Consider the following 23,175-nt stretch of genomic DNA (forward strand, 5'->3'; position numbering starts at 1 on the left):
TCATGGTTCTAATATTGGTTTGGATTCTTGGGGTTTTAAAAGTAGCCAGTTGTAGTTTGTTAGGGCCTATCCCATCAACTCTTATTCAGTCAATTTTAGAGGCTTTTAGACGCTTCAATCAGTCAGTCAATTTGTCATTACCTTTATCAATTTTTAGACAGTTATTTTTTGACAGTTGTTTTCAGACTTATGATTTAGAAAAGTTTTAGTATTTAAAACCTTATGGCGTATTCAGCTATTCTGCACATGTGTATTTTAATATTATTATTTAGTGCTCATAGCAGGTACCAGCTCATGGGTTAGCTTGTGGTCTTTCGGGATCGTAAGCACCATTGTCGTAACTAGGGAGTAGCCTCAGGTCGTGATAAAAGTCCAAGATATTATCATATTCTAGAGGCCCAAAGGAGTGTCACATGTCAAATGACATGGCATGCCAAGTCAAGTGAAGAGGCCAATGGGGCCATGCCATATATCAAAATGATGCAGCAGGCCTAGTGAAATCAAAAGCCCATAAAAGGTGCCACGTCACTTAAATTTATTTGATCAAAGGAAGTCCAACTTCATCGTGACTCTTACTTTTTCAGGACTACAAATAGGGATCTCATAATTTAGAAAAAGGATCAAGAATTCTAACAAGAAGCAAGAGAAAACTCATGGATCAAACACTGCAACTTCTCTACAAAGCTCAAGCACTTAAATCCAGTTCATCAAGATTCAAGATCAAGATAAAAAAATTCAAGAACAAGTTCAAAATCTCTTAAATTCAAGCATAAGCCAAGATCAAATCCATCAAATCCACAAATCAAGTTCAAATTCAAGATAAAGCTAAAAACCCTTGAATTTATATCTGAAAAGGTGAATCAGAAGATTCTTAGAGATTTTAGCACTCACATGTTGAAATCAATAAATTGATTATTGCAATATTTTTCTTGTCTCAATTATTATTTTTGGTTTTGAGAATTTTACTGTCCAACAACAGCCTCTCAACCTCCCTAAGCTACTGGTAAGGTCTGCGTAAACTTTACCTTCCTAGACCTTACTTATAGATTTCAGTGCATATGTTGTTGTTGTACCCTCTCTGTTTAAAAAAAGAATTACCTACTTTCTTTTTAGTCTATTTAAAAAAGAATGACCCTTTTCTTTTTTTGGGCAATACTTCAATTTTAACTTACCATATGGCACGTTAAGAACCATAAGATTAAAGGACATTTTGGTACTACATGACCGATAAATTTATCCATTGGTTAATTAACAAAGCTAAGAATGATCTTGGGTTATCATCCAAACCAGCCATTTCTGGTACTCTTTCACCTATCTTGGTCAATAGAGCATTATCTATAGACGTTCCCTTGAAATTTGCTCCATTCTCACCAGCTTCTTGCCCACACCCCTTTTCGACTCTTTGAGTTGGAAATACCTACTGTGAGACTCAAGGACCTGCTGAAAATCATCCATTTCATACCTTGGATCTTTTTCCAGTGGGTTGCTCCGATCCTATGATCAATGAACGCCAATTCCCCAACCAACTTCAGTTCTTATCTTTGGATGGTCACTCAAACCATGTTAGTTCAGAGTTCTCTAGTGACCACTATTTACCTGGACCTGCATTAGGTCCAAGATTGAGTTGAAGGTCTCCAAGCTTACCTGAGGTTCCTTTTAAGATCTATCATTACTTTAACAAAGGCTTTTTTAAGCATGGAAATAACTGTAGATACATTCATGGCCATCCAACTCCGGAAATCTTCTTCCAATTTTTCAATACAAATTCAAATGAAGTAGGATCTGATGAACATATATTCTCCCCTGTATCTCTAGAGAAACTAGAGATTGAGCTCACTCAACTTCTTAAATCCAAAAGGGGTCTCCCTGTGTCTATTACTTTGTTGCCTATGTTATACTATAGGCGTGTTTGTAAAACACTTCAGGCGGAGGGTTATCTCACAGAAAGCCAAAGACATGGGAAAGATGGATATAGCCTGAATAAGATTCTTGCCCAATTAAGAAACGACATTCGTGTCATCAACAGGTGCAACTTGTATAGTTCTCTCCTTTGCTGAATTTTATTTTTTTATACAGACTATAAATACAACAACAACAACAACAAACCCAGTGTATTCCCACCTAGTAGAGTCTGGGGGGGGGGGGTAAGATGTACGCAGTCCATACCTCTACCTCTGAAGAAGTAGAAAGGTTGTTTCTGATAGACCTCTGGCTCGAGGCACGAGATACCACACAAACACATAGTAAAGCACAGAAGCAGATTACATAACATAAATACGGCACCCATAAGTAATATAAAACATACAGACTATAAATATTTGATATAAATGTTTGTATTTGAGACAGGCCCCATGGATAGCATGCAGTTATTTTAGCTGAGGATATTCCAAAATACATGGAATACATTGGAAAAGAAAATGAACACGGAGCAATAGTAGTTGAATCTCACCAGATTTATCTGACTTATCTAGTCGAGAGTAACATCAACAAGCAAGAAAATCTCCAATTATTTTAAGTAAGTGACTCCAAGTGAAAACACCTTTTATTAGTCATGTTTTTCCATCTTCACAACTTATTAGAGCCTTCGCATTTTTATGCAGTCAACTTAAACCAGTTCAAGATGTTAGGATTCCTTGTCAACATGATAGAATGTTTGGATTTTTAACTTTTGCACACCCAACAACAGTTAAGCAGATCTTGGCAAAGGGGAATCTTCACTTAGTTTGTGGAGCACGTGTTTTGGTGAAACCTTTCAGGGAAAAGTTCAAGCTTGTTGAGGGATTAGTGAGAGCTTATCTATACAGTTATGCACTCTTTGAATAGGAATCCATTTTTTGAAAGTCCTGGATTTCGTACTTTGGTAGGTCTTCGAGATTATTTTGATGACCTATGTGAAAGGAATATCTATCTTATCTGATCATTGCATAAAGCCTGCGATAGCAATAGAGCTAGTGATAGATAGGTATATTTTTTGGTTTCTTTTTCTATGAAGGCTTCTAATCACTTATTTGCATAGTTTTGGTTATGGTAAAATATCTTTATTTCCAATGTACCCTACTTAACCTTGGATAATGTGGAATGCTGAGCATGCAATGATATTATGTTTCTAATGCCATTTATCTTTGTAACTTAATCTATTGAAATTGGAAGTGGTTGCTCTTTGAATACTCTCGATTATATGTGAATTTATGTTTTCAGATCTGTGGTTGTTGGTTAAATATTGTTATTCCATTTGTAAAAGAATCTGATCATAAGTGTCGGATAATTCTCAAATATAGACCCAAATTAGGGTGACTTTCAAACTTTAGCCCCAATTAAAAAGGCTTTGTTAAAATAGCCTTAACTTGTTAAGTCATATTTTTTTAACGAAAATACCCTTCTCCAAATTATTCGCTGTTAAATCTATTTCGTCTTCAGAATTGACTTTTTCTTTCTTTCTTTCTTTCTTCGAAATTCAAGAATTGAGTTTTTCTTCCTTTCTTTCTTCCAAATTTTAGAATCAACTTTTTCTTCCAAATTCTAGAATTGACTTTCAAATATTCGCAGAATTGACTTTAGCCATAAGGGTCCTTCAGGTATGAAATTTATCATCAAAATTCATTGTGGTAATTTTAGCTTATTGATGCATTGTGGTAATTTTAGCTCGTTATATAATTAGCATATTGATTTAATTTTTGGGGAGATAAACGTAACCTAAACTTGGGATATGTTGTTGTTGTAGTAACATATTTACCATTGAGAAATTCCATCGAACAGTTTGTGGGGAGTTTGTTATTGCGGTTATAATTGTGTTTGAGTAGTTGTGGGAGGTCGGTCTTAGAGAGAAAGGCTGTTAATATGGGAGTTAACATTGATCGCAACATATTTTGGGAAGGCCAAACATATAAGGTGAAGGTGGTACAAGAAATTAGTTTCAAGTATTTCAAACTAGTAGTATAATTAGCATTAGAAGATGATGATGAATTGCGTCGAACAAGTTGTGGGGAGTTTGTTATTGCAATTATAATTGTGTTTGAGTAGTTACGAGAGTTTAGTCTTGGAGGCAAAGGTTGTGTTTTCCATCTGGGATGAATCCATCCTATGTTTTAGAGAGTAAAGAAGCACAAAACTGTTGATTATAAGAGAGAGCATCTCAGCTATTAGCTTGTGTAACATAGAGCAACAAGCAATGGGTTTAAACTCTCTAATGGTAGTAGAATTTGGAACTTTAGGTAACAAGGTTACTATTGTACAGTTTACTGCATTATACAACTTTTTCGTGTTAAAAAAATCCTTCATTGTTGAACACGCATCATATTTAATCCTTCATCTTTTGTTAACTATAGTAGTATTGGTTACATCTACTTTAGGATAGTAGTATTCATGAATTCATCTCTTTTTAATGCTCGTGGTATGGAAGGGTAAGGGATTATTAACTGAGAGCTTTGGAAGCACACAATAAAAGTCTAAGTATATATTACCGTTCCCACATCCTTTATCATTTGGTCTTTGTCTTTTTCCAGAGCAATTTTGTTTATGAAATTACCAAAAAGATAAGAATACCAAGGAAGCGATCCTCCATTTATTAGAGCCCAATACAACCCGACATCAGTAGTACTATATCCAACTTGATTGACTATTTGAACAAGCTTAGTAATTCAACTTGCTTAGGAGCTGGCGTGTTATCTTCTTCATCATGTATTGCATGGCTCTTGTTAGTATCATCATACAAATCATTTCCATACAAATGGAGATTTGACTGTCTAGAATGTTGAACATGGTGGCTCTGTTCCTCATAAACACGATCAATACATTTCACCTCACAATCTGATGTATTGGTGTTGAAGCTATGTTCCATCTGATTGACGTGTCCATAATGACCTCTTACGATGCCACTATTATGTGTATTTGACCTGGAACGTTGAATTAAAATGATTAGAAAATCTGTATACATGCAGAGTGATGCTGTGAAACCAATTTGACCTGTTGTGTTTGCTTAAGAATATATAGTGAAGTATTCGAAGTTCGCTCTTTAACATCTGAATCTTTTTTATAAGATATTAACACAATTAAGCATTTATCATAGCTTTTAGATGCCTTATGTTTGAGTCTAAATGTACTAAAATACACGGGGTTTGAATCACCTTGCTTCTACACAAAGCCCTAAATTTTTACCATAACATGCTCTCTTCAATATTGCTCCACTTTTCAATAATAGCCAGTACATTATTCTCTTTCAAGGCCATACTATTAGAGTATTGAGTTGATAAACTATGTTGTATCACTTGCAACGTATCTCTGAAGTAAACAACCCTCTCAGAATCACCCCTATAGTGTGTGTTATTCAGTAGTTTCAAGTGTGATTTTAGCATCTTTAGATTTTGCCATACATTTCAAGTTATGCACCATGGGGCAAAAGCTGACACTTCCTTAGTCTATAATGATTTGACAGATGACCTATAACTCTTGCCTTAGAGGCAAGACTAAGACAGTTATGCCCCATGGGCAAGAGGTGACACTGTCATAGTCTGTAATGATTTGGCAGATGACCTATAACTTTTGTCCTAGAGGCAAAACTTTGACAGAGATGCCCCATGGATAAGAGTACACTATGCCTTACTCTTTAATGATTTTACTTGTTGAAGATATATATTCTAAATTAAATTGTTACTAATCTTTTGTTGTTTCATTTTTCACAAGGGTTGTTCTTGGAATGGATGAAAACGAAATGAGTATTAAAAGTATTGATAGAAATAACGAGTTATAGGTTATTGAACAAATATTGGAGGCTAAAATAGTTGATCCATCTAAGATTACGAGGGTACGCCAAAAAAAGAAGAGGATACTTGATGTCGAAACTACTCTCTTGAGACACAATGCCTCTTTGAATAAGGTAAATGCCAAGTCGATCTTCATTGATAAACAAAATATGATGACGTGTATGTCAAACACTGCAATTATACACAACATTCAATTTAAGGTTATCAAATCAAGCGCAACAAGATATTCACTGCGATGTTTGCACGATAATTGTGTGTGGCGGTTTCATACCTCAAAGATTCCCGATTCCTTGCTCTTTCAGGTTACTACATATGAAAAGTCTCACAGTTGCTCGGTTGATTTCATAATGTCCAACCACAGAAATACAACATCAAAGGTCATATATGACTACATACTAGAGCTCGTGCATGACTCTGTAATCACACCCAACTTTGTGGTAGATGAAATAAGAAGGAAATACGAAATCATCATATCCTACAGCAAAGGATGGTGAGTGATACAGCATGCCTATACAATGATAAGAGGAACCGAGGAAGAGAACTATAACAGGTTGCCATCGTATCTTTACATGATGAAAGAAAACAACCCAGGCACGTACACAAACATAAAGAGGGATGATGAGAATAGGTACAAATGCTATACTGTTAAAATTGATAACTTTTGCCCAAGAGGCAACAGTTTATCCTTTATTTGCACTGATTAGATTATTAACATAGATGAAAATCTTGCCTTATGGGCAAGACTTGGTTTAGAAAATTATTGAAATTGAAAACTTTTGCCCAAGAGGCAACAGTTTATCCTTTATTTGCACTGATTAGATTATTAATATAGATGGAACTCTTGCCTTATAGGCAAGACTTGGTTTAAAAAATTGTTGAAATTGAAAACTTTTGCCCAAGAGACAACAATTTATCATTTATTTGCACTAATTAGATTATTAACATAGATGGAACTCTTGCCTCATGGGCAAGACTTGGTTTAGAAAATTGTTGAAATTGAAAACTTTTGCCTAAGAGGCAACAATTTATCCTTTATTTGCACTGAGTAGATTATTAACATAGAAGAGACAACAATTTATCCTTTATTTGCACTGAGTAGATTATTAACATAGATGGAACTCTTGCCTCATGGGCAAGACTTGATTTAGAAAATTGTTGAAATTAAAAACTTTTGCCCAAGAGGCAATAGTTTATTATTTGCACTGATTAGATTATTAACATAGATGGAACTCTTGCCTCATGGTTTAAAAAATTGTTGAAATTGAAAACTTTTTTCCAAGAGAAAAAAGTTTATGATTTATTTGCATTGATTAGATTATTAACATAGATGAAACTCTTGCCTCATGGGCAAGACTTAGTTTAGAAAATTGTTGTACAAATGCTATCCTATTGAAGTTGAAAACTTTTGCCAAAGAGGCAAAAGTTTATTCTTTAATTGCACTGATTAGATTATTAACATAGATGAAACTTTTGCCTCATGGAAAAAACTTAGTTTAGAAAATTGTTGTACTCTGATTATAAACATCAAATGCAAATTGTTACTAATATTCTTTTGCTCAACACAGGTTTCAATATGCATTCTTTGCTTATGGCGCTTCAATCATTGGATGGACCAACTGTAGACTGGTAATAATGGTAGATTCAACATTTTTGAAGGAAAAATATTGTGGTGTCCTCATGATAGCAGTGTCAAAGGACGGAAACAAAAACATATTTCCTTTGCCTTTTGGAATTGCAGACTCATAAAATAATGAGTCTTATAACTAGTTCTTCAATCAGTTAAGACATACAATTGGGGTACGTGAATAATTATCTATTCTATCAGATTATCACCCAGCCATTGCAAATGCAATTGCAAATTTCTTTCCAGAGTGTCAGCACGGGATATGCACTTATCACATGGAGAAGAATGTAAGAAAAAGATACTTCTCAGATGTGGTTCTATCACTCTTCTACAACGCAGTAATAACATACAAATGAACTGAATTTTATACTTCCATGGATGAGATAGAAAAAGTCAACAAAGTTATTGCAGAGTACTTGAAAGAAAAAGAACCATAAAGATGGGCTCGTTCATTTTATACCAACAGAAGGTACAATATGCTTACGACTAACAACGTGGAGTCCATGAATGGGGTACTGAGAAAAGCCAGGCAACTGCCAATACTGGGACTGATCAACTATATCCAAAATAAGTTACAAAGTTGGTTTTATGAAAGAAAAATAGAATCGCAAGTCAACTTTCATGACATCACACATTGGGCGAAAGTGTAGGTGACTGACAAGATTTAAGTCATCTTGAAATTAAAAGTAAGTAATTGAAATTGTATTTTGATAATAGGGAAATATGCTATTACTATTTTTTTATCGCAGATTATACATAGATGGTTTACTGTTATTTGTGATTTATTGCTAGTTTTTTTGTTTCCTTAAGATTCGTGCATGAAATATGCATTTTGTTGCTTCTGCTCATAGCTGCCTGATCGTTTATGATTTTATGTTGTATGCTTGATTGTAGCTATTTTTCGGTTGCCTCAAGATTTGTCCCCTATGTATGTTTGATTGCTCTGTATGGATGATTCTGCTGATATACTAGATGTTTCACTATCATAGTTGATTCTACTCCTAGATTAGATGCAATATCTATTTTATCTCAGTTTATTTATAGCTGATTCTCCTGCTCATATGTTGGAAGCATCACTATTGAATTAGTTGTTGTTCCTGAGCAAGGTTCTGTCTTTTCAATATAATATAGGAAATTTGACTTTGAAAGCTCATTCCTTGGATGACAGATCTTTCTCCTACACTTTCCCTGACCAAGTCAAGTATCAAAACTCTAACTATCCCCTATATTGGCCCTTCTCTTCCATTTTGAAATAGAACCTTAATCGTTACTCCTTATTACTGGTCACTTATTATTAAATTTTCGATTAGTTCAATATTAGATTGTGATTTGATGTTATATGCTTGATTGTAGCTATTTTTTGGTTGCCTCAAGATTCGCCCCCTATGTATGGTTGATTGCTCTGTATGCTCGATTCTGCTCTTACACTAGATGTTTCACTAGAAGTTGTCATTTATTTATCATTCTATTTACAGGTAGACCCTATTAATGCAACAAGATGTTTTGTAAGAGAAGAAAGAGTTGAATATATTGTAGACCTGAATAGCAGGACTTGTCAATACTTGGTATTTCAAACAGATGAGATACTATGCACCCATGTAATTGCAGCGATAGAGAGTAGACATATGAACAAGTCTAGCTATTATTCTTATTGGTTCTCAAAATAGTCTTCTCTACAAACATGCTAGGGAGAAATCCTACCAGTTGGAAGCACAACATCATAGATTGTCCCAGATAGCATAAAGCATCTAATCACAAGTCCCCCAAATAAGGAGGTTATGCTTGGGAGAAGACAAACATCCAGATATCCTTGCAGAACAAAATCTTCAAGAAATAATTACAGATGTTTGAGATGAAAAAGGACCAGCATAACAGATCAAATTGTCACTATACTCCTATCCTTCATCCATAAGCAAGAAGATACAGAAAGACAAATAAGAAAACATGATTAGTTTTACTTTTTATCCGAGAAGTTGGATCAAAATAGCAGTTATAATAGAATTTTTTATCCCTATTTTAGTTAGTAACAAGTACTTTTGACTTTCAATCACGAATGTCTTCTTATTTATATTGAAGTTTTAACATGTGGTGAAGTATTTAACTCAATATCTTCTTATTGATTGTTTATAAAAATTACTTAGCATGTTAAATTTTTTTATATATTGATGTGCAAAAATATAACATATTAACAGGATTTGGGGAAGGACACACCCCCAAGAGATATGATGTGAATAATTCCATGGGATATGCTTTAAAATTTGCCTTGAAGGCAAGATGCAGAACAAGTTGTGCCCTATGGGAAAAAGTTGACACTAGCTTATTTTGTAATTATTCGGCAGATGATCTACAACACTTTCCCTAAAGGCAAGACATAAGCCCCAGAGAAACAAGTTATGTCCTATGGGCAAGAGTTGACACTAACTTAGCGTGTAATAACTTGGCAGATGATTTGCAGCTCGTGTCCTAGAGTTAAAACTTAATACAACAAATGAATAAGTTATGTCCCATGGACAAGCGTTGATACTAAATTAGTGTGTGATGATTTGGTAGATAATTTATAAGTCTTGCCCAAGAGGCAACATTTTTAGACCCCAAAGAAACAAGTTATGCCTCTGGGCCAGAGTTGACACTAGCTTATTCTGCAATGATTCGACAGATGATCTACAACACTTGCCCTAGAGGCAAGAATTAGACATCAAAGGTGGTTCAACTCATAATTTTTCAAAGAACATTCTTCTTCGACCATACAAAATATGTTTATAGAAATATTACAATCTTACAACCATATGAGAATCAATCTTCTAGACCAAAAGCTAAAATACTATAAGCCAAGAACAAAAGCAATAAACATTAAAAACTACATAAAGAAAAGCACGGGATGGTATTCAATTGCGAGTAGAAAATAAGATGATACCAATCAACAAAACTAAGCATCTTACCAAATAAATAAAAGTGGAGAACCAACTACTGAGGAGGAGTAGATGACCCTTGGATCACAATGTCTAAACTATTGCTTATTTTATGCCATTTAATCGAGGAAACATCTAATTAAAAAGTTCACAATGATCAAAATACTCATATAGAATTCGCACATAATTAATGCTAAAACAGCTCCCATAGGAACAAGTTATACCTCATGGGCATGAATTTGCCCTGCCACATTGTTTACTAATTTAAGAGATACTCAATAACTCTTGCCTCAGGGGCAAGACTAGCCACAAGAAAAGGCAAAAAATATTCTTCTATAATAAAACATAAAGATACAAAGATACCAACAAATGAATCAGTAGTGATTCTACATTGTATACTTTACGTTATCGCATAAAAAATAGCCGATTCAATTTGAAAAGACCGTTTAAACTTTATATAATCGCATAAAAATAGCTAAAAATCCTTCATGTGCGGTGAGTTTCAATAACTACAAAGCTAAAAATAGCTACAAAACCTTCATGTGCAGTGAGTTTCAATAACTACAAAACTAAACTACTACTCCTGGTGCGTCCTCATCCTCTTTTCCTTTCTAAATAATCTGTTAATTTTTCTGTAGTGTTGTCTTTTATACAAGCTTCTAGTTTCTCTTTCCATAATCCCACAACAAAGATCCATAACTCATGAGAACATGACCAATGTCAATTTCTTTAGGAATATCTCTACCATGAATGACATATTCAGCAAAAGCACAAACAAATGCTCCACAATCACTGTGATACAAAAGAAATATATTGCGTGAATATATGGAAAATAACAAAAAAAAAGAAGTGAAATGAAAATTTAAAAAATGAATGCAATGAGATACCATTGAGTTTGTTGTGGCAGCTCATCAACCATTTTTATCGGCAAAGTGTCATTTTCAGATTTGACAATGCCTTTCTCAAGATAGAAATTGACCTTTTTCAGAAAATACGGTATTAATGTTTGGTAAGGTAACATCAATTTTTGAAAAACTTTATCACCGTGCCTGGTACGGTTGGAGTCGTATACATATATGCACCAATCAGTAAAGTCAAAAACTCCCAAAATCCAGTGTCCAAGTTCAGATTTTTCCCGTGGAACATAAACTGAAAAAAACATATAGTCAACCTTTTTCCATGGTATGTTTGCATCACAATAGAAGCCTCTGATATACTCTTCAACCTCATGTTTCTCGGGGATGGCAGAAAAATCTTTCCCATTTTCCACAAAATTATGATAAAGAGCATCAATCTTGTTTCTAAATACAAAATCAGTTGTAGTAAACTTCACAACAAAATTAGGTTCATATTTTGCCTTCTTCCTCATGTAGTAGAATATTGTGTCCAAATGTTGTGACAAAGTAAAAAAACACTGAATAAGAGCATTACAACATATTCATTACATAAAGAAGTAACCAAAGTAAGATGATCGCCAACAGTGGAATATAGTTGGCGAAGCACTCGGGCATGTTATGATACAACTCAAACTTACTCGTGATTTATAGACACCTTGCCTAAGTCAACATTCAATCTTTTCCAGAGTTTCTTTGATATTTTGGAGTAGCCAATTCAATACATATATTTACCCAGCTGAACGATTTAAAAGAAAAAGTCTGACCAGAGCATAGAATAAGCAAGGGGAAATAGAACTTCAAGAATTGAACATATAGAAAAGTTTATAGTTTTACACCAAAGTTACAAAGTAGCAGCTAGATATTTAGCCAATCAACTACTGAAACAACATCGTTCAAATGGGTGGAGGCCGGATTTTCATCATCTTCAGTATATACAAAACAAAGAGAATTTTTAAAAAAATACTGTAGCTAATCCAGACACCACTATTACTATGAATAGTTAATATTATTTTACAACTACCAATAAAAATCCAATGAAGGTCTACAAGCAAGATCTGAAGAAAATGTTTATGTAGCAATCTTATGCCTATCTTGAGAAATAGAGAAGTTGTTCACAAAAATCTTTGGCACAAGTAAAGAAACTATCTATTGCTCTCGATTTGATTTGATTTGATAATTTATTTTATATTAGTGTGACAACAGTTAAAAACTATTGATGCTCCAAATATTAATCCGAAACTAAAGGTCCAAGAATAATTACACCAATGATAGCACAACTTATACATAACTAAATATGATTACTACTGCCAATTAAATAGAGTCCAGTACTAGTGGCAATACTACTAATGACGATGATAACACAATATACTAGACGTAGCAAGGAATCTAACTGAGAGTAGATAAGGTGAAGTCCAAAATCATGACTACTATGTATTGATTTGATTTAATACTACTAATAATATAATACTAACAGACAGTGAAAAGAACAAGTGACAAGACTAGTGGTGAGGACAGCTTGAGTATTTTTGACTTCAGTAGATGTTGGCAAACTAGAAGAAGCTGCACACACACTAGAAATAACATTGTTGATTATTGAATCAACATCGCCATAGTTCTTTATTTCATCAATGTTTTCCTCATCAACTTTAGTACCACCAAAGTCCTATTGAACAACATAAACAAGTTGTGCATCAATTTTAACAAATAGACTAGTGGAACAATTATCATTTTTTCTTGGTGATAAGAAGTTATCTGTCGTTGGAGATATGTTGCTCGCCCAAATGACTTTGTTAGGAAGTCTTGCCTCATCTTCTGAAGGTTTATTAAAAAGCAATTTGTTTTACAGGTATATTATTTTGTACAATGGTTAATATTTATAGTTTGACATTAAGGAAACATTTATGAATATCACAACCTTTTAAAATTTTTGATGATGTTGCAGAATTATGGTTTTATGTTGGGCAGACTTATCATGACATATTTTTTTTCAAAATTTGATTTTCTGTCGAGCAGAATTATGGTCGGCTTACCTGCAACTCAGAATAGGGAGAAGATTTTGAGAACTCTTCTACCAAAGGAAAAAGTAGAAGATCTTCAGCTCCCGCATTCTTTTCCTATAAGGAAGAAGAATAAATAAGAGAATAAAAAGCATGCATAATAAAGTAGACAATCAAAATAAGGTAAAGTTGAAGAAGAACAATTAGGAGCTAGTCACATGTATTACCAAATCTTTCTTCCTAGAAACCTAGGTCGTTGATCTGCTCAAAAGTGCCATTGTAACATCTCAAATTTTTAAACCAGAAGTCCAAATAATTGAAAGGAATTCCTTTTGGGGTTTTAGCTATTTTTCATCTACAACTAAGGTCCTTGAATATCTTTTGGAATCCAGTTCTTATATTGTCAGTCCATTGAGTACATGTTCTTCTGGGAGCTAATGAGGATGAAAAGAACATTACTCTAGTAATACACAGGTCTGGGACAAATACATTTCTTTTAAAGTATCTTTTCAAGTATGGAGAGCTCTCAGAAATAAAATCCCTACTAGTGGTAAGATATATTTGTGTTGTTGTATTATACCCGGTGAGGACACAAATAATTATACATTTGTGTTAGGCAGTTTTGCTAATTATACTTAGAAATTCCTTTCCAATAGTTGGGGTGTCATTCATGTAACTACACTTTGCCTAATTTACTTATGAAATGGTGGTGTATCAAGCCTAATAATGAATACATACACTAGTCCTGTAAGCTCTACCTATTTTATTATGATTGAATTTGTAGAAGAACAAATGTTCAAGCAAATATGGAGGTAAAAAGTCTAGGAGTACTAGAGTTAGACTCGTTGTTATGAAGGATATTTATATGATACTGTCTACTACTTTTCCATATAGTGCCTGGTTATTGGATTGGAGAATTTTAATTCAACAAATAAAATAATGTAAACATGAGGTGCATGTCATATAGGTTTGTTGGACTATACCAATTGATACATTAGTTAAACTCATAACAGATGGTATAACCTTGACTAATCCAGAAAGTATAGGGGTTGGTGGCGTTCTTAGAGATCATGGAGACAATCTTATCTTTGGATTTTCAGCTTCTTTGGGAATAGGCACAGATAATCAAGCAGAATTATAGGTATCCATTATTATCATCACCTGGTTTATTTCATGGATATAGTAAGGTGATATTGGAGGTTGATTCTAAGCTTTTGGTTAAATGGTTGAAAACAGGTATATATTCCCCTTATAGTATTCATAAGTACGTTGTGGAGCTCTAAGAGTTACTAGTATTTTTACTTGAATCTTTCCACTGTCAACACATCAATAAGGAAGCTAATTTTACTGCAGATGCTCTCTTCTAAACACAGTTATCAGGTAACTCAATTGTAATACTTTTACTCAGCTCAACCTGAAGATGCTAAAGGATACTATAGATTACCTGTGTTTTACAAATACTTAATGGACTGACAATATAAGGACTAATTACCTGATTCTTTGCCTATCTTATTTCTTCCATGTTTAGAGGCCCCAAACTATTGACTCTTTCTTCTGTGGCTTCTTCTTTCTCATCTGAATGACCTTTTGCATTCTTGCCTTCTTCAACTCACTGTTTTTTTCCTATAAGGAAGAAGAATGATTAAGAGAATAATAAAAGATGCATAATAAAGTAGACAGCCAAAAAAACATAAAGTTGAAGAAAAACAATCAAGAGTTAGACGTATGTATTACCAAATATTTCTTACTAGGAACCTAGGTCATTGATTATTCCGACCATGTATTTTATGATGCTTCTCTCTTAGATCACCGGGAGGATGCGAATTCAAGCGGAGCGAGTACACCTAGGAGATATTTTAACCCATCTCCATTTGGAGTATTCGCTAATCTTTTAAAAGTGGATCACTTCTTAGGGAAATCCTCAAGAGATTCTGGGGATAAGAGTGAGGGAAAACAAGGGATTTCTAAGATTATCACCTCGAAGGCAGAGGCATGGATGTCAAAGAATAGCTTATCATGGCCGTGGAAAAGTAATGAGAGAGAAGCATCAGAGTCAAGAACTACACAATTTGTGTGTCCTTGGCTAAACCATGACCAAGACAATGAGGTAAACCACATCACCAGTTATAATACATTTAAACCATACAATCATGTTATTGGAACTCACCAGACAACCACTAGTAAAGCTCTAGGGTCCTGGTCTTCATTTAATACCAACAACATAAGCAGTGCTAGTAGCTATGGAAGCACCAGCAGTAGTGCTGTTAATAAGGTGGACGTGGATACTGACCACTTGGATTACGAAATCTTGTGGGAGGACTTAACTATTGTAGAACAGATCGAGGTGATAATAGAATATAAGTATGATAGATTCTCCTTGACCAATTTAACGGATGTTCATAAGACTAATAAGCAAGATTGCACAACCAATATAAGGTCACATATACCAATTGATGAGTAAGCAATTTTCTTCACTAACCTTTGCATACTGGATAGCATAATATTCGAAACTCCCATAAACAAAACATGGTTTATTACATCTAATTGAAGTACAGTTAGATGCAGTGTGACTCTCTTCACCATATTTACAGCTTGTTCCCCAACTCACACAAGAACATAAAAAGTAAGGCAAGGCAGGAAACTATTTACTTACAGATCTCTTTTTTGTAGGATCATTATATTGATCGTCAACCATTGGATCACGACTTGGTTCACCTGGAGATTATCCGGTTGTTTATTGGATAGAATATCCCCATCCGCTTTAAGCTTTCCCACAGTAATGTTTTGATTTCAGATAACTCGAACTTCAAAGATGTGTTCTAGTCAAGAATCTTTTTAAACCTCTTTGAACATGTGCTTTGAAGTTTCTGCATACACAGTACATGAAAAATTTAAAAAGATGAAATTTTGAATATCCATTTTTTCTATTAATGAAGTTTGAAATTTTGAGAGAAATCGGATGAAGAGGAAGAGGAGCAAGAGAAGGAGTTTTGAGAAATGAGGAGAAAAGAAGAACGAGAAGGAATAATTGACAAAAATTCTGAGGAAAAAAAGAGAAATTTTTAAAATTCTAAATAAAGGTTAAAGATAAATAAATTTAAAAAAGAGAAAAAATGAAGAAATAGATAATGGTTGTAAAAAAAAAAGGAAAAGAGCAAAAAAAAAATAAAGGTTGAGACAAATAAATTAAAATTTGAAAAATAAAGTTAAAGAAAAAATAAAAATTAAAAATAATAACAATCACAATAATAAATTTAAAGGAAAAAAAAAAGAGTGAAAAAAGTAGAATAATAAAAGTAAAGGAAAAATTAAAAAGTGAAAATAAAAAAATAAAATTTGAGAAATAAATAAGTATGGAAAGATTAAAAATATATTTGAGGTGTGGAGGGGCAAAATGATACTTTTAGTATATTAAAAAGTAAGGAAGGCTATTCTTCAAATACATTCTTATTTGGGGTCAAATATCTAAAGCCACCCATATTTGGGTCTATGGCATGCAATTTTCTACACTTTGTATGCATTTGGTACTATCTTTATCTTATATATGGAGAAGTTAGTAGGAAAAAAATATTTTTTAATTATCTCAAAAATAAAGTAATAATATATTTCTAATCCTTTACTATCATGATTAATTGATATCAATAAACATATAGTGTTAATACATTCTAACGTTATTATATATGTCAATAGTAACATATTATTTATTCATTCTTCATTGGGCATTAATGAGGCCATTGTTACTCTTTATGATGTTTGCGTGATTTCCATTTATATCATCTTATTTATGGGCTATTATAGCTTACCAACTAAAGAAGAAAAATATTGGTCTTGCGTTGTTATATTGTAATGACCTTCTTAGTAGTTACATAGGAGTTCTTTAAAATCTCAAGTCCAAATTCCTTCAGATTTGAAAGTTATAAAATTAAGGTAGGCTAGTTTCAATCAATTTGCGAGTACGGTTTAGGAGAATCTGGTATTGATTTATATCGTCTAGGTGACTTCAATATGAATTTCTCGTTAGCTAAGACGGTTAAAAAACCCATAGAATTTTACGGAATCGAATTTGGGTAAGTAAAATTTTCGAAATTGATGTTAGTATAAAGACATTATTTGAAGTGCCCCAAGATAAAGGTGTGTTGTAAAAAATAGAATTTTTGGGTGAAGACATAGTTTTTGTCCCGCCAACACGCTATAGTAGAGAGCGCTATAGCAGTATTGCTATATTGGTGAAAACCGCAGATTTATGTAATATTTTTCTAAAATAATTTATTATTTCTAAACTCATTTTGGGACAAAGGGTGAACTAGGGCGAATTTCATCAGAAATTCATTGTTTGGCTTCGTTTAGGTAAGTAATTCATCCTTGTTAACTTGTAATTGATGATTAAGCCTTAAAATCACTAATTCACAAAATTCAGAGAGGGTCTTAGGGCTGAATTTGGTAAATTACTATGCAAGGGAGAATTAAGGGATAAACTAATAATTTTAGTTTAAATAATGATAATTTAGCCTTGTTTTTTGTTAATTCCATAATTTATTCATGAAATTAGTAGTTTTAGGTGAATTGCAGTAGAAAAGTCCTAGAACTAAATGAAAATGATCATGAACTTGGCCTTAGAAATTGGGTGTGAGCTATAAATCCCGACATGTTAGGTCATTTCTTGATGTATGTATTTATATGCATGTTTTAGACCACGAGCAAGCGGGAATTGCACGAAAAGGCAAGGCTCTGATTTAGAGGATTGTGCAAGCTTGATTTGAGTTAGGTGATGCTATTGTAGTTAATCCAACTTGTATTATATGTGCATGCTAAATACTTTGTAGTGTATTTGGTTAGTGCATGTTGTTTCTTAATGAATTTACCGGGTTTATTTCTAATTATGAAATATTTTGGTCTTTAAAATATTCTCACGAGTTATTGGTGGAACAAGGCTGGTAGACACTTAATCTGGATTTAGTACATGGATGATAATTGTTCCCTGCAGGTCATGGCTAGAGGGTGGTTGAAATTTTCTTAGCGTGTATGTACGAGGGTTAGCTGAGTTAGTTGGTTCCATGAGTGAACCAAAAAATTATGTTTTTATACTTAATAAGTTTTCTTGACTGGTTTGACTTAGCTCGACTATACTTGACTTGGTGATTACACGTCGATTGTTGCTTGACCTTAACTGTTTGTTGTTGTTTATATGCCGAATGTATATGTGTTGAACATGGATTGATTGGTCGTACTGTATTTTAGTTATGTGTTCATATTTTCTTCTTGGGTTGGCCAAATGATCCTACCAGTATACTATTGTTCTTGTATGTTAATACTACACATACATTTACTTTTGTGAGTTCAACAGATATTCCAATGGTTCTTGTGAGACCTCATTTTTTATTCCAGCAATTTAGTTCCAAATTTTAGGGTGAGCAGTGTGTTCTGGGCTACCATGGAATCTCTCTATTGACATAGTTCTTTGTTCTGGATTATGGTTTATTACTAGTTTGGGGGTTGCATTCCTTTTTTCTTGACATTCTTAGAAATTTTGGTGCAATGACTTTCAACGCATAGAGATATTTTCTTGGTTAAGTACAATGGTTCCGCTATAGGTTGTATTTATGCTTATTCATTTAGACATTGATGCTTATTTAATGGATAGTTTCATGTTTGATTCGATGTTTTAATTAGTTATTTCGAGTTATTGATTCTCCCACTAGGTTAGTAGTGTGGGTGGCACTCACAATGGGATTGGATCCTAGCATATATAACTATATATTTCAGCTTTCTTTAGGGGGGAAATATAGAGGGTGATATTCTTTTGGTGAAAAGAGAAACTATGAGAAAAATTCCTTTTTCTATGATATATAGTAGCGATTTTTCTTCTTAATGAAATCTTTGTTAGATTCTGGCTTCTAGTTTAAGGCTCCATTTTTTTTTAAGATTCAAACGTTTGAATTTGAATGCACGTCTGAATGATTAAGATATTATCTCTAGATCTGAAAACTGAATGATTAAGACTGTTTGTTTTTCAACATCTGAAGTGTAAAAAAATTATTTGTATACATAATAAAAAATTAATTATATATTAAAAAAGTATGTAATTTAATACAACAAAATTATTAGTATCTTATTGAGAAAAAACATTTATGTTTGTTAGTGATAGTGGAGATGGTTTATAATGGTGGTTGCGGTGACGATGATTGATGTTAGTGATTAATAATATTGGTGGTGATAATTGTGATGGTTGGTATTGTAGTGACTGTTATGATGGTGGTGATTGATGGTAATGGTGCTTGTTGTGATGTGTGTTGCTTGATGTTAGTAGTTTAAGGTGTTGATTGTGTTGGCTGAAACATAAATGCATGATGATTGACGATATGTTGGTGCTGGTTGGAAATGTTATTTGTTGTGATGGTGGAATGGTTGTTAGTAGAGATAAATTGTAGCTATGGTACTGGTTGAAGTGGTGGTAGAGATGGCTTTACTAGTGACAATGATGGTGGCGGCCAAAGAATGTGTAGAGGTTGTGATATATTAGTAGTAGTTAGTGGTGGTGCTAGTTGTGATAGATGAGCTGTTTGGTAGTAGGGATTGGCCGATAGTAGTTGCTGATTGTGGTGTTGTTGACGGCAGTGGTGGTGGTGAATATAATTAGAATAAAAGAGGTAGTAGGTGAGATAGCGGTTGACAATTGTGGTTGGTAGCGTTATTTTTTGTCGATGGTGGTTGTGATGATGGAGATGGTAGTGGTGGGTGGTGGTTGACAATGGTGACGATGGCAGAGGTGGTTAGTGGTGGTGACTGCTGAATATGACTAGAGTGGTGAATATTATCCAACACCAGAATATCCCTTTAGACCTATTAAGACTTGGTTCTAGATCTGAATGATTAAGACCTATTAAGAGTTAAAACCTTAATAAAAAACAAATGCACTTAATGGTCTAAAGTCTGAACCATTCCGATTCAGACCTCCATTAAGTGCAAACAAATGTGGCCTAACACTAGAAGAACTTGTTGAATCCCAGGAAATACACCCATACCAGGTGAAATATTCTTAAGGACAGCGTCTGACACACCTCAAGCATTAAAGAATTCCATACAAGTGTTTGAAATGAGTATTTTTGGGAAGATTTTACAACAATCTTAAGGATATTTTTGACTATACTCTTACGGAAAACGATGAAAATTATATTCAGAAGAAAATATTTGAACTATTTATTTGGAATAAAACCAACGGTCAATAAATTATCACCAAGTCAAGTTCATCCAAGACAAGTCAAGAAATTAAATAATTATCAACCGTATAAATATGTTCCCCGGTTCACTCATGAAACCGTCAAACTCACCTGACCCTAGTCTATGAACAATACGGGTAATACATCTACCCTCTAGCCATGACCTACAGGGGACAATTTTCATCCATATAGTAAAACTCATACACAAGTGTCTGCCAACCTTGTTTCACCAATAATCCATAGAAATATTTCAAATACCAAAACATCCCACATTTAGTAATGAGGTGGTCAAAATCATACAATAATATAAAATCTTTTGCATTTACCACACAAAACAAAATGCACTAACAAGCCACACTACAAAGTTGTTAACATGCACATATAGCAATGATTAGATTAAACTACAATACATTCACCTACCTCAAATCAAGCTTGCACAACTCCTCTGAGTCGGAGTTTTATCCTTCCATGCAATTTACTCTTGTTCTTGGTCAAGAACATGCATATAAATACATAATTAATGAAATGACCTACCATGTTGAAAATTATAAGTCCCACCCAAATAAGTTCATATCAAAATCATTCTTTCTCATTCTAGGGCTTTTCTACCAGAATTCACCTAAAACTACTAACTCCATGAATTAATTAGTGAATTAACAAAATGTTAGGATAAATACAACAATAACAAACCCAGTATATTCCCACATCATGGGGTCTGGGGAGGGTAGAGTGTACGCAGTCCATACCACTACCTCTAAAGAAGTAGAGAGGTTGTTTCCGATAGACCCCCGGCTCAAGACAAAGGACAGTATATATAGAAAAAAATGCATGGAACATGATAAAATAACATAGGTATGACATCCACCAAAAATATTGAACACTGCCAAACAAGGACACCAAAGCCCTCCTACCTACTGCCTATGACTCAACCACACACCTTAGCCCTCTATCCTAATATTTTTTCTCCATACCTTCCTATCCTGGGACATGTCCTCAGTTAGCTGTAACTGCTCCATGTCACGTTTAATCACTTTCCTTCAGTATTTCTTTGGTCTACCCCTACCCCGCTTGAAACCGTCCAAGGCCAACCTCTCACACCTACGAACCGGGGCATCCATGCCTCTCCTCATCACATAGCCAAACCATCTCAACCTAACTTCCCAAAATTTATCCTTCACCGACACCACTCCCACCTTCTCCCGAATACTCTCATTCCTAACCTTGTCAGCCCTTATAAAACCACATATCCAACGTAACATCCTCATTTCTGCCACTTTCAACTTTTGGATATGAGAATTCTTAACCGGCTAACACTTCTCTCAATATAATATAGCTGGCCGGACTGCAACTCTATAGAATCTGCCTTTCATCTTGGGGGGCACCTTCTTATCGCATAAAATTCTCAAAGCAAACCTCCATTTCATCCAACCTGCCCCAATACGATGAGAGATATCCTCATCTATCTCTCCATTCCCCTGAATCGTAGACCCAAGATGCTTAAACCTATTCCTCTTGTAAATCGCTTGGGAATCCAACTTCACTACCACCTTCTTCTCTTACCTCGAGTCACTAAACTTGCACGTCAAGTACTCTATCTTAGTCCTACTCAACCGAAAATCTTTAGACTCCGGGGTTTGTTTCCAAACCTCTAGCTTATCATTAAAACCTTATCATGACTCATCAATCAAAACTACATCATCTGCAAAAAGCACACACCAAGGCATCTCTCCTTGTATGCTCCTCATCAACACATCCATCACCACGGCAAAAAGAAAAAAACTGAGAGTCGATCCCTGGTGCAACCCAGTCAAGACCGGGAAATGCTCGAAATCTCCTCCCACTGTCCTTACCCGAGTCTTCGCCCCTCATACATGTCCTTAATTGCTCTAATGTACGCCATAGGGACCCCTCTCGCCTCGAAGCATCTCCATAGAACCTTCCTAGGAACCTTGTTATACGTCTTTTCTAAGTCAATAAACACCAAGTAAATATCCCTCTTTCTCTCTCTATACTGCTCTACCAGTCTTCGTACTAGGTGAATTGCCTCATTCGTGGAGTGACCAGGCATAAAACCAAATTGATTCTCCAAAATAGACACAATATTTCTTAACCTCCATTCCACCACCCTCTTCTAAACTTTCATGGTGTGACTCAATAACTTAATACCCTGATAATTATTACAACTCTGGATGTCACCCTTGTTTTTATATAAAGGGATCATCGTGCTCTATCTCCACGCCTCCGGCATCTTAGCGTACTTGAAAATGATAATAAACAAGTTGGTCACCACCTCAACCCTGCCCTGCAAGAAAACTTCCAAAAATCTACTGACATATTGTCAGGCCCCATCGCCCTGCCACTTTGCATCTTGCAAATAGCCTCGCTAACCTCTTATACCTTAAAACGCTGACAAAAGCCAAAATCATGACACTCCCCAGAGTGCTCCAACTCCCCCAACATAACACCTCTGTCCCCCTCATCATTCAGGAGCCTATGAAACTATGACTGCCATCTTTTCTTAATGAGGGCATCTTCCACCAAAACTCTGTCATCCTCTCCCTTAATGCACTTCACTTGTTCCAGATCTCGGCCCTTCCGCTCTCTAACCTTGGCAAGCCTAAACAACCTCTTTTCCCCGCATTTCTCCTCTAACCCCTTATACAAACTCACAAAAGTTGTTGTCTTAGCAGCCGTAACAGCTAACTTAGCCTTCTTCTTAGCTAACTTGTACTCCTCCCTTCTCACCCACTTCTCCTCTTCATCTTTACTCTCA

General features: G+C 34.6%; 1 pseudogene; it reads left to right on the forward strand.

Moving 5' to 3' along the window:
- Positions 1 to 2,823, forward strand: part of LOC107876673 — a 31,880-nt pseudogene extending 29,057 nt beyond the window's left edge.
- The last annotated feature ends 20,352 nt before the right edge of the window (positions 2,824 to 23,175 follow it).

The sequence above is a fragment of the Capsicum annuum genome, chromosome 7 (assembly GCF_002878395.1).
Source record: "Capsicum annuum cultivar UCD-10X-F1 chromosome 7, UCD10Xv1.1, whole genome shotgun sequence".
Taxonomy (NCBI): domain Eukaryota; kingdom Viridiplantae; phylum Streptophyta; class Magnoliopsida; order Solanales; family Solanaceae; genus Capsicum; species Capsicum annuum.